We start from the raw sequence: 14,380 nt of genomic DNA, 5'->3' as shown, positions 1-14,380 counted from the left end.
AGAGGATTAATCTGTGTATATTAAGTAATATAGACAAAAAAGGTCATATTTATGTCCTCTATTGGCTGGAAACATCTTACATTAGATCTGACCCATGTTTCTAGTGCCAAACTGAAATGTACACCCACTAAATGTACATATAGAGAGCACAATTCTGTGCTTTTAAGTGGTAAAAAGTTAATTATATAGTGAAAATCACAAGATTTTATGTTTCGTTGTTTTGCATAAAGTAATTCCATCTGTTAGACCAAAAAAGAAAAACTAGCTTTTATATATTCTAATGTATATCTCCCCCACATCACCATATACCCTGATTTTAAAATTGCCTTCCACGTACCATCATCCACACCCATCCCAGATTTCCCACACACACACACCTATGATCCACATACCCTAATTTTAAAAATGGCTTCCCCATACCATCACCCACACCCATCCCAGATGCCCAACACACAGACACCCATGATCCATTATAATGAAGAAAATGTTTGTGAGCTCAGACGTCCTCACAACACATCTCATTACTTTTCAGTTTATATTGCCTTGCGAGGATCTTCCTAAAAACTTGTATCATCATTATCAAATACATCAAATGACCCTCCCATAAGATGTTTAAATATAGAACACCCTTCAATAGACAAAATTAAATCAACAAAAATATCTCCAAACAAAAAATTATTGTTAAGCCTTTCAGCCCTGATCAATAATCTATTATTTTCAGGATTATTAGTTTGGATGCTTTTGCTAAATCTTTTGACATTCAAGAGAATGCATAGTTAAAAAACCTTTCAAATATTCAGCATACATCTTCTGTAGTGTAGTATTAGAAAATTGGAATAACAACTCTTAGTATCGACAAACTACCATTTGTTATATGCTTATGTTTTCCCTTTTATATTTTCAACCTCCTTTTAATTCCCACCCTCTTAAATTTACCCACATAACACATTGAATTCCACAAAGGAAATAGAAGCCCATGCCCACCTATGATGAAGAATATCCCTTATACTTACATTCAAGACTACGAATTTCTTTCTAATTGTATAGCTTTAAGTCGTGGGGGCATCCAGACAGCTAAGAAAATGTTAAAACACTCAGGTTGCAATTTGAATTCTCTATGCATTTCAACAGTTTGGGAAGAGGGGGAAATATAGGGAGATTTTATCTTCAGCTCCATGAGTTCTCCTTCCTTCTTCCTAAAAATGAAAGATATGGGCTTCCTTAAGATGGGAACAAACATTTGAGTGAAAGTAAAAGGACCTTAGAGAAATGGAAATTCAAATTGAAGACTTGCCTGACTGGGACGTGAAATAGATATGGATACTGACTTGGAGATTTTATGTCGTCTCCTTAGCTTTGTAATGATTAAGAGTCTTCCTAGCTCATTTTCATGTTTGTTGCTGCCCATAGTTCAATATAGTCGCAATTGCCTTTCAGTTTCTAGCCTAGTAGCCTGAGTTGTGGAGTAGCTTGACATCTGAACAAAAATGGAATGGCAACATATGAAGAATGAGTTAGTGTTAAATTTTGAATGTGCAAGCTGGTGGGCATTGGTCTCTCGAAGTCCACCTAAGAGTTTTTACTTCCAATTATTTTTGTAAGTAGTCTTAAATGTCGATAACTTTTCAAGAATGTGCTCATGGTTATGAAACCATGGAAAGTATCCAATGTTCTATTATTCTTTATTATTGACCGAAGAATCCACAGTATAAACATTTTTGAACCAACGTTTCGAATCCCAAATGGGATCCATCATCAGGGTTAGAGAATGATGATAAAAGAAGCGCAGAATGGATAGAATAAATACCTAAGAGGCTAAAATTTTTTCAAGGGAAAGCACAGGTCGGCTAGAAACTAAATTTTATTTTAATTTTAATCTTATTTATTTTTATTTTTATTTTTAATTTTCTTTTTAATAAATTACTATTGAAATTTTATAAAAATTTTAAAAACTTGGGATTATAACCTATAGATTAAAGAGAGATATATTAAACTAAAATATAATAATTTCTATATAAATTAATTTAACTTATTAAACAAATTCAAATTAATAATTATAAATAATAAATAATAAATGTTTATAATTGATCAATATAATAATTAATATATTAATTATTAAATTAATACATATTAATAATTCTTAATAATTATAACTAATTAATAGATTAATATTTAGATATAGATATATTAATTAAATATATTAATAAATTAATATTAGATAATTTATTAATTAATATTTTGATAATTAATTAATATATTAATTTTTAGATATAAATATATTGATTACATAATATAATGATAATTAATTAATATATTAATTCTTAATTGATTAATATATTATTTAATAAATTAATATTAAATAATTATTCTTAAATAATTTATTAAGTATAATATATTATTAAATAAATTAATATTAAATAATTTATTAAATATATAAATCTTTAATTTTTTAATTTTAAATGTAAATATATTGATTAATTAATATATTGATAATTAATTAATATATTAATTTTTAGATAATATATAGAACTCGAATATATTGATATCTATATAAATTAATTTAATAAATTAAACCAATACAAATTAATAATTGTAATAAATATTATAAAGGCAAACTGATAATTAATATATTAATTAATAATTATATTTATATTTATAATTGAAAAATATTTAATATATTAATATATTAATTAATAATTATATTCTAGGTATTAAAAGTTAATTATTAAGTAATTATATTTCTAAAATTTTTAACAATTATAATTAATTAAATTTTATAACTAATTAATATAATAATTAACAAATTAATTAATAGTTAGGAAGACATTAATAAATTAAAGTATTTTAATGTTAATAGTTCTAATTATGATTTAAATAAACGTACTGACCAATAGACTAGGATAGGGATAACTTACCTGCTGAGGGCTTACCTGGGGATGGGTTGACGCTTTTTGATTTCCCTGATCAGGGGAAGCCAGCTCCCGCTAATCTCCATACCATTGTCTCTGTTCAAATTACAAGGATGCTTAATAATTTCGAGTGCTTCTCTGATCTTTCTTCTCTGATGCTGTTCTTCTCTTGCGATAATTGATGCGTTTTCCAGGCAGATGTGGTGGTTAGTCTTTGAGGAGTGTTCTGCCAATGCTGAGGTACGAGATCTTCCATTCCTGATGTCAGCGCCATGTTCCTTGAGTCTTGTCTGGAGGGAGCGACCTGTTTCACCTATGTAGCTTTTTCCACAAGAACAGTCTATTTTATAGACTCCTTTAAGTTGATGCTTGTCAATATCATCTTTTACAGACTTCAAACTTTGTCTGATAGTACCAGGAGCTGAAAATTGTGTTATAATGTTCTTCTTTTTTAGGATTTTAGCGATTTTGTCTGTAACCCCCTGGATATAAGGTAGAAAAACTTTACCACATTGAGGTTGGTCCTGATCATTAGGCTTGGGAGATGACAACTTCCTTTCAGCTTTCTCCATGGCTTTTTTAATCTCATGATCTTTGTAGCCTATATTCTTAAAAGTTAAAACCAAATGCCTCTTTTCTTCGTTTATATGCTCTGCGTCAGAAATTCGAAGGGCTCTAATGGCAAGAGTGTTTAGAACGCCAAACTTTTGGGCTGGGTGATGGTGGGAATCCGCATGGAGGTAACTTTCTGTGTGGGTTGACTTTCTGAAAACCTTATGGCCCAAAGAGCCATCCTCTTTTCTGATGATAAGAATGTCCAAGAATGGGATGCTCATGTTTTCTTCAAGCTCCATTGTGAATTTTATATCAGGGGAGATGGAATTCAGGTGAATGAAAAACTTGTCAAGTTCTGCTTTACCATGAGTCCACTTTATATTGGTGTCGTCGACAAACCGCTTCCACCAGGCCGGCTTTAAAGGATATGATTCCAGGGCCTTCTTCTCAAAATATTCCATGTATAGGTTGGCCACGATTGGGGAGAGGGGTGATCCCATTGCTACACCAGAAGTCTGCTCATAAAATGCTCCTTGGAAGGTGAACACAGTTGACCTTAAGCAGACTTCAGCCAGCTTTGCAGTCCCTGGATCTGTAACACCTTTTATAACCTGAATGGCTTCATCAAGAGGAATCTTCGTGAATAAGGAGACAACGTCAAAGCTTACAAGGATGTCATCCTTATCCATCCTTTCATTTTTAATAAGATTCACAAAGTCCTGGGAGTCTTTGATGAAGGAATCAGTATTTCCAACAAGGGGCTTTAGAATTTTAGCAACGTATTTAGCAAGCTCATAGGTAGGGGAGCCAATAGTATTAACTATCGGTCTAAGGGGGACCCCTTCCTTATGGATCTTGGGTAATCCATAGATTCTAGGGATGGTTTCACAAGAGGGGGTTAATTTCTTCTTTAATTTTTCGTCAAGGTTCGAATCTGAGATTATCTTTTTTACATCCTTCATGATTTTGGGCATGGGATTACTGCTCAGCTTCTTATAACTGCCACAATTTAGGTGATCATTCATTTTTCGAACATAGTCTTCTTTATCCAAGATGACCGCTGCCCCTCCTTTATCTGCTTTAAGAACTACCACCTTGTCATCATTTCGCAAGGACATGAAAGCTTTCTGTTCTTCCTTACTCAAGTTGCTTTTGGGAGTTTTGGCTTTCCTCATGATGAGAGAAAACTCTTGCCTTAATGACTCTTTGTCTTCGAGCGGGAGGTTGCTAATCCCATCTTCTATACTACAAATCATCTTTTCAATGGGGAGGCTTTTAGGAGCCATTGCAAACCCCATACCTTTGCTGAGAACATTAATGGCTACCGGGTCTAATTCGTGGGAAGACAGGTTGACCACTTTTCTTTTTGATATTGACTCACATGTGTTTTCTGAAGACCTACTTTTTTCTTCTTGGAAAATCATGTCTAAGTCTTGATTGCTAATGACACCCGTGCTATCTTTGGAGCTCACTAAATCCTGATTGCTCTTGATGCCTGGGGTATTATTTTCGCATTCATTGTCAACACAAACCTCCAGGTCACCATTGATTGGGGCATCACTTTTTATCCTTTCATGCTGGATAAATCTGCCCATAGTATCCAATCCAACTGCGCTGTCATGAGCATCATCCCTGGAAACATGCGTTCGATCCATGGTATCCAAGCCAACTGCGCTGTCATGAGTATCATACCTGCAAACCTGCATTCTATCATTACCATTGCCGCTATTATTCATCAGATCTGTTTTAAGTAATTCTTCATTATCAATAACATCTGCACATTTGTCAACGCTACCATAATTCGAATGGACACCTGGATGATTGATAACGCTGTATCTTAATGAGTCTGCGTAGTTTCTATGGTCTGCGCAGTTTTTTATCGAGTTTTTAAGGCATAAAACGTTGGAAATCTGCGCATTGTCTCCCATATGATTCAACATTTAGACCGTTTCTGGAACTGTGAGTGTTTTGGGAATTTTCAACGCTGGAAACATCTGTGCAGTGACTCCCATTGGTTGGATTTCCAGCGTAGCTAGATCTATAGGCAAAACCGTTTATAACGTTGTCTTTCATCATTAATGATCTGCTGGTATTCCATTCTCCAGAGCTAACACTTATTCCGTTGCCATCCATTATGTTGTTTAATTTTCTGGGACCTACGCGGTTTTCAATGGAATTAACCTTAAAGTTGATGTTCTGTGCAGAATTATTGGTGGGCTTCAGATTTGTGAATATCATTTGATAATGGTTCTTGTATCACCTTCTGAGAGATCTACACTATGATGGGACCAATTATCTTTATGTTGGTTTTTGTGAAGTGATATAACTATCGCTTTACCTCTTTTGTCTTCAAGCTCATTTTATCTAATCCAAACAGTTGGATAGTTATATGTGAGAGATTTATTTTAACTATGGGATCATTCTACAATTAAGTTATTCAACCAAGTGAATTTTAAAATTTTGTACAAACTTTTCCTTCATTGACTGAACCTTGAACTCTCAATAAAATGATAGAGGTTAGGGAAGCGAGACTGCCAGAAGGGGTGACAAGATATGTGACAAGGGGAGGGAAGCGAGGCAGTTATCCCACCAGGCAATGAATTGGAAGGTCATGCCATGCCTTTCCTCCCCCACTTGAGTAGATGGTTTCCACTCCACTACCAATCTGGTAATGATAGATATTAATAACAGTAGTTTCCTTCTCATGCGAGGAGAATAAGGTAATAATGTTTCAATATATGTCATCGCTAGGTTGATTTTATTCCTTGGTGCTACTCTAATGCCTTACTCTCCCCTTATTTGCTACCTAGGATCAAGATTATTTGAGTTCAATATCTACCCACCTCCACCCTACAATTTCTCTTGGAAAATCTATTGTTTCCTTCCTTCATGGTTTATTGTCTAAAGATGATTGTTCCTGTCTTTGTCTTTCACATGTCTCCATCTCCCTCGATGGTTTTTTCCAGCACTGCTGGAGCTATTTAAGTGGGTTATGAGCTTGCCTATTTCTGATTGGCCTGCCTTCTACCTTTCAGGTGACTCATAAAATTCCTTCCTTTGTGTGAATTGCTCCCTAGTACTTTACCTACTTATGGTTTTGGCTATGACGAGGCCGCAAGGTCAAAGCTAAAGAGGGGTCAGCATTCATGGATCTATGTGAGGTTTGCCGGCCAGATTTCGAGAAGAACCTTCAACCGACAATTTCAAACTCAAATTTCAATCGAAGCTTCAAGAGGTTGAATAAGAAGCAGATTTAGAGAGAGAATGTCATTTGAATTCTAAATTATCTCAAGGATTGGTGCATGGATTCTGAAGGAAGGGAAAACCATAGGAAGACAGAACCACTATCTTCACATTATATACATTTACTGTCAAATCAAGATGTTCCTCGACAAGTTTCTTCTGGATAGAATGATTCCAAGGACATAATGATGCTCGTGCTCGATGAGATGCGATTCTAGGTAAAATATATCGTCACTAGAATGTCATTGAAACACAACTTGACCCATCAACTGGCCTAGGGAATAACAATAATCATTTTAATGACCCCATTGAGGTGGGTGCCTATGCTTCTTTATAGATTTAACATTAGATTTTTTTTTTCACCAGTAATCATGCTAACAACCCCATTGAGGTGGATACGTCTCCTTCTTCATAGATTTAACATTATTTTTTTGTTTTCTACCTTTTATAGATACTAATACTATACAGACTGCCAACCTCAGCATTAGTCTACTAGATAACTCCTGTTTTGAACATAAACACTCTATCACATTTCCTATAAATTTTAATTTTAAACTTCTCGTGGCAAAGAGTCTTTTGCACTACCACTAGTCTAGTTTCCCTAGTGGTAGACCACAGGCTTGGAGTAACTCGCGTGATATTTAATTTTAGAAAATAACAATAGAAAAAAATAGCTTACAAAAAAAATTAACAACCAATAGAAATAAAGTCCCCACACCCACCCAAGCCCCTAAATTCAATTTTGAAGGTATCTCCAAAAACAATCTTTTTCCAGCGGGGTAAGGAGTATTTAGAGGTTACCAAAAAAATGTTATAGCAATAACTGATATGATATTCGCCCTATGAGTGATATTAGTTAAATATATATTGTTTAAAGGTATTACAGAATCATGCTAGTGTGTTTTCTGTGTTATTGAAGCAATGAATTGATCAGATTGCCAATACATAGACAATAAAATGGAAAGAAAGAAGAGAAATACAGTAAGAAAAAACAAAGACACAAGAAATTAATGAGTTCAACCTATTACCTAGGGCTACATCTCTAGTCTATCTCTCAGTGGTGGCATTATTTTATTGGGCCTTTAAGAAGAGAATTACAATATAGGGACTCAATGTGAGTTCTCCTGAAGCAGGTTTTTCTTGGCAGGTTGGTTCTTGGATTCCCCTAAGCCACTGGAGTGCACAGACTCTTCTTCTTCTGCCAGCTCTGTGACCTTCTGGTCTACAATGGCAAGAGCCTAATGTGGTGTTCAACTCGGATAGATCCTCTATGGGATGGCTCGAATCTTCAAGCTCTTTAGTGCTCGATGCTGCCTCTGGTCAGCTCGGTCCTCTATCTCTTCTGCTTTGCTTTACTATTCTCTGTGTTCTGTCCTCCTCTCGAGATTCTGGTCTCTCTGTCTTCATCTCTCGGACTGATTCTCTCAGTAACTATCTTCTTCTGTATCTGTTCATGGCTTTCACCATTCGTTTCAATGCTTGTTCGATTCCTCTTCCGCCTCTGTCGACTCACCTTCTGCAGCTGCACATGGAGTTCCCTATTCAGCATCATCATCAACGCTCAGGGAGTGGCCACATGTCCTCCTCTAAACGACGCCAACGTGCTTTGTCAGTTCGTTTCTTCAGTGTCGTCGTGGATGAAGTATTTGTCCACTGTGTCTGTCAAACAAACTCTAAATCCTTCTAGAATGTGGCTCATTCCTTCATCGATTCTACTTCCCCCCATTGGGCATGATCTCAGCTGTCCAATTTTAGTCCCCCATATCCAACGCCATACGCATGTTTCACGTAGTTGACTTGCTCGAATGATAACATGTGATCAATGGCAGTTTTCTCTCACCTTCACTTGCCATGTGTCGATCTATGAATGGAATTGCTCTGCTCTCATCCAAAACCTCTTACCACATGAGGGACCCTGATCAATACTGCAAGTTTCTAGAGCGCGGGTCCTGCCTTTGTACTTTTAATGCTTTTACCTTTTCCGCTCACTGTTATCTGGTTTCCCTTGTGTCCGAGTGCTCAGGCTTCCTCCTTCGTGGCCCAGTTCGCCCAACGATATGCTCGCGCATTAAAAGCCACTTCCTTTTCTCGATTCGGGGCTCCCACGGGCTACTTTGACCTTCTGCGCAGTCTCCATAAGCCTCAGTCAACACGCCTTGACGAGGCCCTCGTCATTCCACGCTGGCTACCATTGCCACTGGTTGAGGATGTTTTTGATCACTGTTTTAGATTCCTTAGAGATTTGTTCCTGACCTAATGCACTCATGGTTCTTTAACCGTCTTCTATGGATCCAATTTCGATCATGGCCTTCGCAATTGAAAATCTTTTCGACCACCAAAAGTTGGTGTTTAAGCATCAACTAAGTGAGCAAGGAAAATTTTAAGGATGGAAATTTTTTTTGAAGTTTAAAACATTGGCGAATTTCACTAATCCCTAATATGCAAACTATAAAATGTGTATTGATATATTTGTAAAATTATTCAAATCTATAATGATTTTATATATAGTCTCTATATAATGTTGGCGATTTTTGAGGTAAAATAATTTTATATTCTAAAATTTGGGCGAATCGTCTTTTATAAAAATTGGTAATTGGCGAATCGTTTTTTGGAAAAATCAAGGAAAATTAGCCCACTGGGCGAAAATTAGCCCCTAAAATTTTCCATGTAAGTGAGGGTATTGCTTTCTCACTTTTCCAATCTCAATCCACTTTGCACTACTTGGCTTTGAACCTTTGAGCCCAATTCTGAGGTACTCAACATCTCCAATATGCGTTGTCCTTACCTTCCTATCCAGCACTGTGTCTTCCTGCAACTCATTGAGATATTCAGGTAGCAGCTGATCAATAGAAGGCAATTAACTTCGCTCTTCACGGTCTTCAATCATTGAAGGTTCAAACAATCTCAAGCAATCTGCATTTACGACTGAGTAGATGTGCATGTAAGCTGGTAAATCAAGGTGAAAAGCATTCTCAACAATCTTTTCATGTATCCTAAAAGGTCCATCCCTGATAGGCTTTAGCTTTTTAACTTCACCTTGCATCCTGTCCTTGCTAATATACATCTAGAATTGGTCTCCAACTTGAAAACTATGCTCTATCCAATGCTTATCATGACTAGCCTTGTAGTTGGCTTGGCTCTTTTCCAACAGTTCTTGTACTGCCAGGTGGATCTCCTGGATCTGTTCAATGAACCTAGTTGCCTTGTCTATATCACTGTGTCCATCAACCATGGTATCTTTACCAAAGACAAAATCAAAAGGATACCTTGTTGTGAAGCCAGAATGTGTCTCAAAATGATATCTCTGTGTAGAAGAGTGTTTGGCTCTGTTGTAAGCATGTTGCACATAACACAAGTGTTCATCCCAAATCTTAGTATGTTTGTTGCAATATCCTCTCAACAACTAGATCATTGTCGTGTTTACTACCTCTATCTGGCCATCTGTTTGTGGATGAAAAGTTGTGCTTTTCTTCAGTGTCCATCAGTTCCCAGAGACTCGACCAAAACTTCCCCACAAATCGGGTGTCTCGATCAGATACAATGGAAGTGGGTAATCCAAAATGAACCCATACATGTCCAAAGAACAATTTTGCAGTCTGTTTAGTTGTAATCTGTTTACTACAAGGTATCAAAATACACATTTTGCTGAACCTGTCCACAACAACATATAGATAATCATGACCTTTCCTAGATTTAGGCAGTCCTCCAACAAAATCCATGGAAACACTTTCCCAAGGGTGAGAAGGAACTGGAAATGGAGTGTAGAAGCCTAGCTTTCTGTTACTAGGCATGCTTTTAGCACACATGGCACACCCTCTTACATATCTAGAAGTTGTCTCATTCATTTTCGGCCCATAGCAGAATCTTTGCAGCTGTGCAACTGTTTTACTTACCCCAAAGTGACTTGATATCGAAGAAGTGTGTGCTTCCCTAATTATGTTTATCCTCTAAGTTTATGGAATGCAGAGTTTCCCACAATGGTATAAGAGTCGGTCATTCATATGATAGTCCAATTATTGTACTCTTTTTCCTTGACTCAAAGTTGCATATACATCTTTAAAGTCCATATCCTGAGCATATTGTTCTATATAGGTTTCCTGTAGCACAAAATTATGCTTATGTATGGTAGATGCATTTATAATGGGTCTAGATAACATGTCTGCAACCTTGTTATGTATGACCTTTTTATATCTAATGGCTAAATGAAACTGTTGTGGAAAACCCTTCCATCTGTAATGTCTTGATTGCTGCAACTTAGTTTGGGAGTGTAGATATTGAAGTGGTTGATGATCAATATGTATTACTGTCTCCTTGCCCATTAAGTAATGTTTCCACTTTTTCACACTCTGAACTAATGCATACAATTCTCTATCATATGTAGTATTGTTAAATACTGCAGAATTAAAAGTCTCATAATGATAACATATGGGTTTATCGTGTCGTGTCAACACTGCTCCCATGGCATAGTCACTGGCATCAGTTTGGATCTCAAATGGTCTTTGCAGATCTGATAGTGATAGTACAGGTGATGTGCTAATCTTTTCTTTCAAGGTGTCGAAGGCTTTCTGATGTTTGCATCCCCACTGAAACACCTTATTCAATCATGTTAAAGCATGTAAGGGGGTTGCAATCAAGGAGAAGTTAGAAATGAACTTCCTCCAATATTGTGCTGCTCCTAAGAAGCTGCTCACTTCTATAGCAAATGTAGGTTTAGGCCTATTCACAATGAATGCCACTTTAGAGGGATCTATTTTAAATTCACCTCCCGCTACTATATGACCCAAGTAGTTTAGAGATGTTTTGCGAAATTCACATTTTGAAAGTTTAACATAAAGTTTTTCTCTTTTCAAAACATCTAATGTCTACTAAACATGCTTTAAATGTTCTTCCCATGTTTTACTAAAAATTAGAAGGTCATCCAGATACACAATAACAAAATCATCAAGAAAATGTCTGAGTACATCATTCATTAATCTCATGAAAGTAGTAGGAGCATTAATTAAGCCAAAAGGAATAACCAGCCATTCATACAATCCCTGCTTTGTTTTGAAAGTAGTCTTCCATGCATCTTGCTCTGCAACTCTAACCTGATGGTATCCATTGTGCAAATCCAGCTTGGTGGAATAAACAACTTCTTTTAATTGATCTAAAAGATCATCTATGCGAGGAAGGGGATAACAATTTTTAATTAGTATCTTATTTAGTGCTCGATAATCAATGCACATTCTCCACGAGCCATCTTTCTTTCTCACCAAAATGATTGGTGACCCACATGGTGATGTGCTAGGCCTGAAGAAGACCTTCTCGAGCAACCCCTGCACCTGCTTCTTGATTTTAGCATTCTCTAAAGTAGGCAACATGTACATCCCAATTTTAGGAAAAGGAACATCTTGCTGCAAAATAATATCATGTACTATCCCCTTTTTGGGTGGCGGACCTTTAGGTTCTTGAAACAAGACATCATACTCTAAAACAACATTTTCTATATCAGCTTGTTGTTTAGCATTACATCCCTCAAATACATTGGTTTTATCAGGTTTCCTTTCCTTTAGAACCATGAGTAAGAATTGTTTGCATGAATTTATCATTCTTTTCATTTGCCTTGAGTTTATGAGAGTATAATTATTCTTGAGCTTATGATCTCTTACAAAGTATTTGATTCCATCTTTAACAAGTAGATACTTGTTCTTAGGTATATAGAAAATAGAATTTCTATCATACAAGTAAGGACTTCCTAAAACAATTCCACATATATCGAAAGGAATTATGTCTAACTCAACCTCATCTACAAATGCTGACCCAAAAGAAAACATGGGTTTGCACTGTCTAGTCACTTGTAGTTGTGCTTTATCATTCAACCATCATAATGGGTATGGTTTCTTGTGAGGTGTAGTTGCTAATCCCAATTTCTTTACAATTGCTTAAGAAATTAGATCTACTTGTGAGCCACTATCAAACAAAGTATCAATCTTTTGATTTTTGGAAATAACACGAATATGGAAAAGCTCATGTCTTTTTCTCTCATTTTCTTCATCAATAACATATTGAGCAGAATTACTAGTAGATGCTTCAGAATTCTTACCTTTTATAACTGTGGCTGCTATAGTTGTTTCATCTCCCGAGTCTGAGCCCAAATCTTTCTGAATAGCTACAGTGGTCTTCTTTTTCTTTCTGTTAGACTTCTTAGGTCTCAACTCTAGATGCAGAATCCAAAAATGCTCATCATCATGCCCCTCCTTTTTACAGTGAGTGCATGAAGATTTGGCTTTCCGTGCAGTGTTAGCCTTCCTTGCTTTCCACTTCTTCTTTCTTTTCTCCTTGCTCTTTCTTATAGTGGGTTGGGATGGTAACCCAACTTCTAGATTTCCATTCTTTCCTCTAGCTTCTAGATGAGTATCTTGTACAGATACCTCATCTATACTAGTGGGAATAAACATGAGGATGGTATGCCTCATGTAGCTGTGTAGATCACCAATGTACTTCAAAAGAGTCTCTGGTGAGTCTAATGAGATAGCCATCATCAATGCTCTCTTTCTGAATTATTTAGTATACCCTTGAACACTTTGCCCTTTCAACTGTCAAAGAAATTGCCAAATCGTCATGGCTTGTTGCACATAGGCCAATGGATAGAACTGCTTTTTGATTGCAGCAACAAATTCACTCCAAATAGAGATGGTGTTGCCATGTCTTTCCATATCAGCTTGGGTTCTGCCTTCCCACCAAACCAAGGCAGTGCCTCCTAGGCATAGGCTTGCCAGCTAAATCTTACTCTTGTCTGAGTCTATGTTCTATACCCTGTAATACACATCAATTTGTCTAATCCAATTGTCCAAATTTTTAGCATTTAGCTCTCCATCATTTATAGGAAAGTAAAATTTAACATCTAGCTTAATCAAAGATTATTTCTTATTATGCACAGGGCTATTAGGAGGTGTGAGAGAGCTTTCCTCTTTCCCCTTTCCTTTGGAGTGGTCATGGAAGTGAGACTCATCTTCTTCTTTATCTTGCTTAGAGCATGATGAATCCTCCACCTTATGCTTTCTAAAGTCTTTGGACATTTCTCCTACCATAGACTTTATAGGTAGGAAACTCTCTATGAATTGAGGGTCTGGCCCCACAGAACCTTCCTCTGACATTGTCTTCTGAGGATAGACTCTCTCAATTTCAGGATTAGTTTCCACCAACTCTCCTTCTCGTAATTTGAGCTTTCATCTAGTGAGCATTCATTGCTAAACCAACACAAGCTTGTCTAACCTTACAGCCTAGAGCTCTGATACCACATGATCCAATATTCACAGTATGAGTGACATTAGTTAAACATTTACTGTTTAAAGGTAATACATACTCATGTGTTGGTGTGTGTTCTATGTTTTGAAGCAATAGATCGATCATATTGCCAATACACAGACAATAAAATGGAAAGACAATAGAGAAATACAGTCGTAAAACACAAAGGCACAAGAAATTAATAAGGAGTTCACCCTATTCTCCAGGCCTACATCTCCGGTTCAGCTTTCAGTGGTGGCCTTGTTTTATTGTGCCTTTAAGCAAAGAATTAAAATATAGGGACTCAATGTGAGTTTACCTAAAGCAGGTTTTTCTTGGCAAGGTGGTTCTTAGATTCCCCCAAGCCACTGGGGTGCACAAACTCTTATTATTCTACCAACTCTGTG

The sequence above is a fragment of the Pinus tabuliformis genome, chromosome J, assembly GCF_031772625.1.
Source record: "Pinus tabuliformis cultivar Carrire ecotype Pingquan chromosome J, CPIR1, whole genome shotgun sequence".
NCBI lineage: Eukaryota > Viridiplantae > Streptophyta > Pinopsida > Pinales > Pinaceae > Pinus > Pinus tabuliformis.
This window is presented reverse-complemented; position numbering follows the sequence as displayed.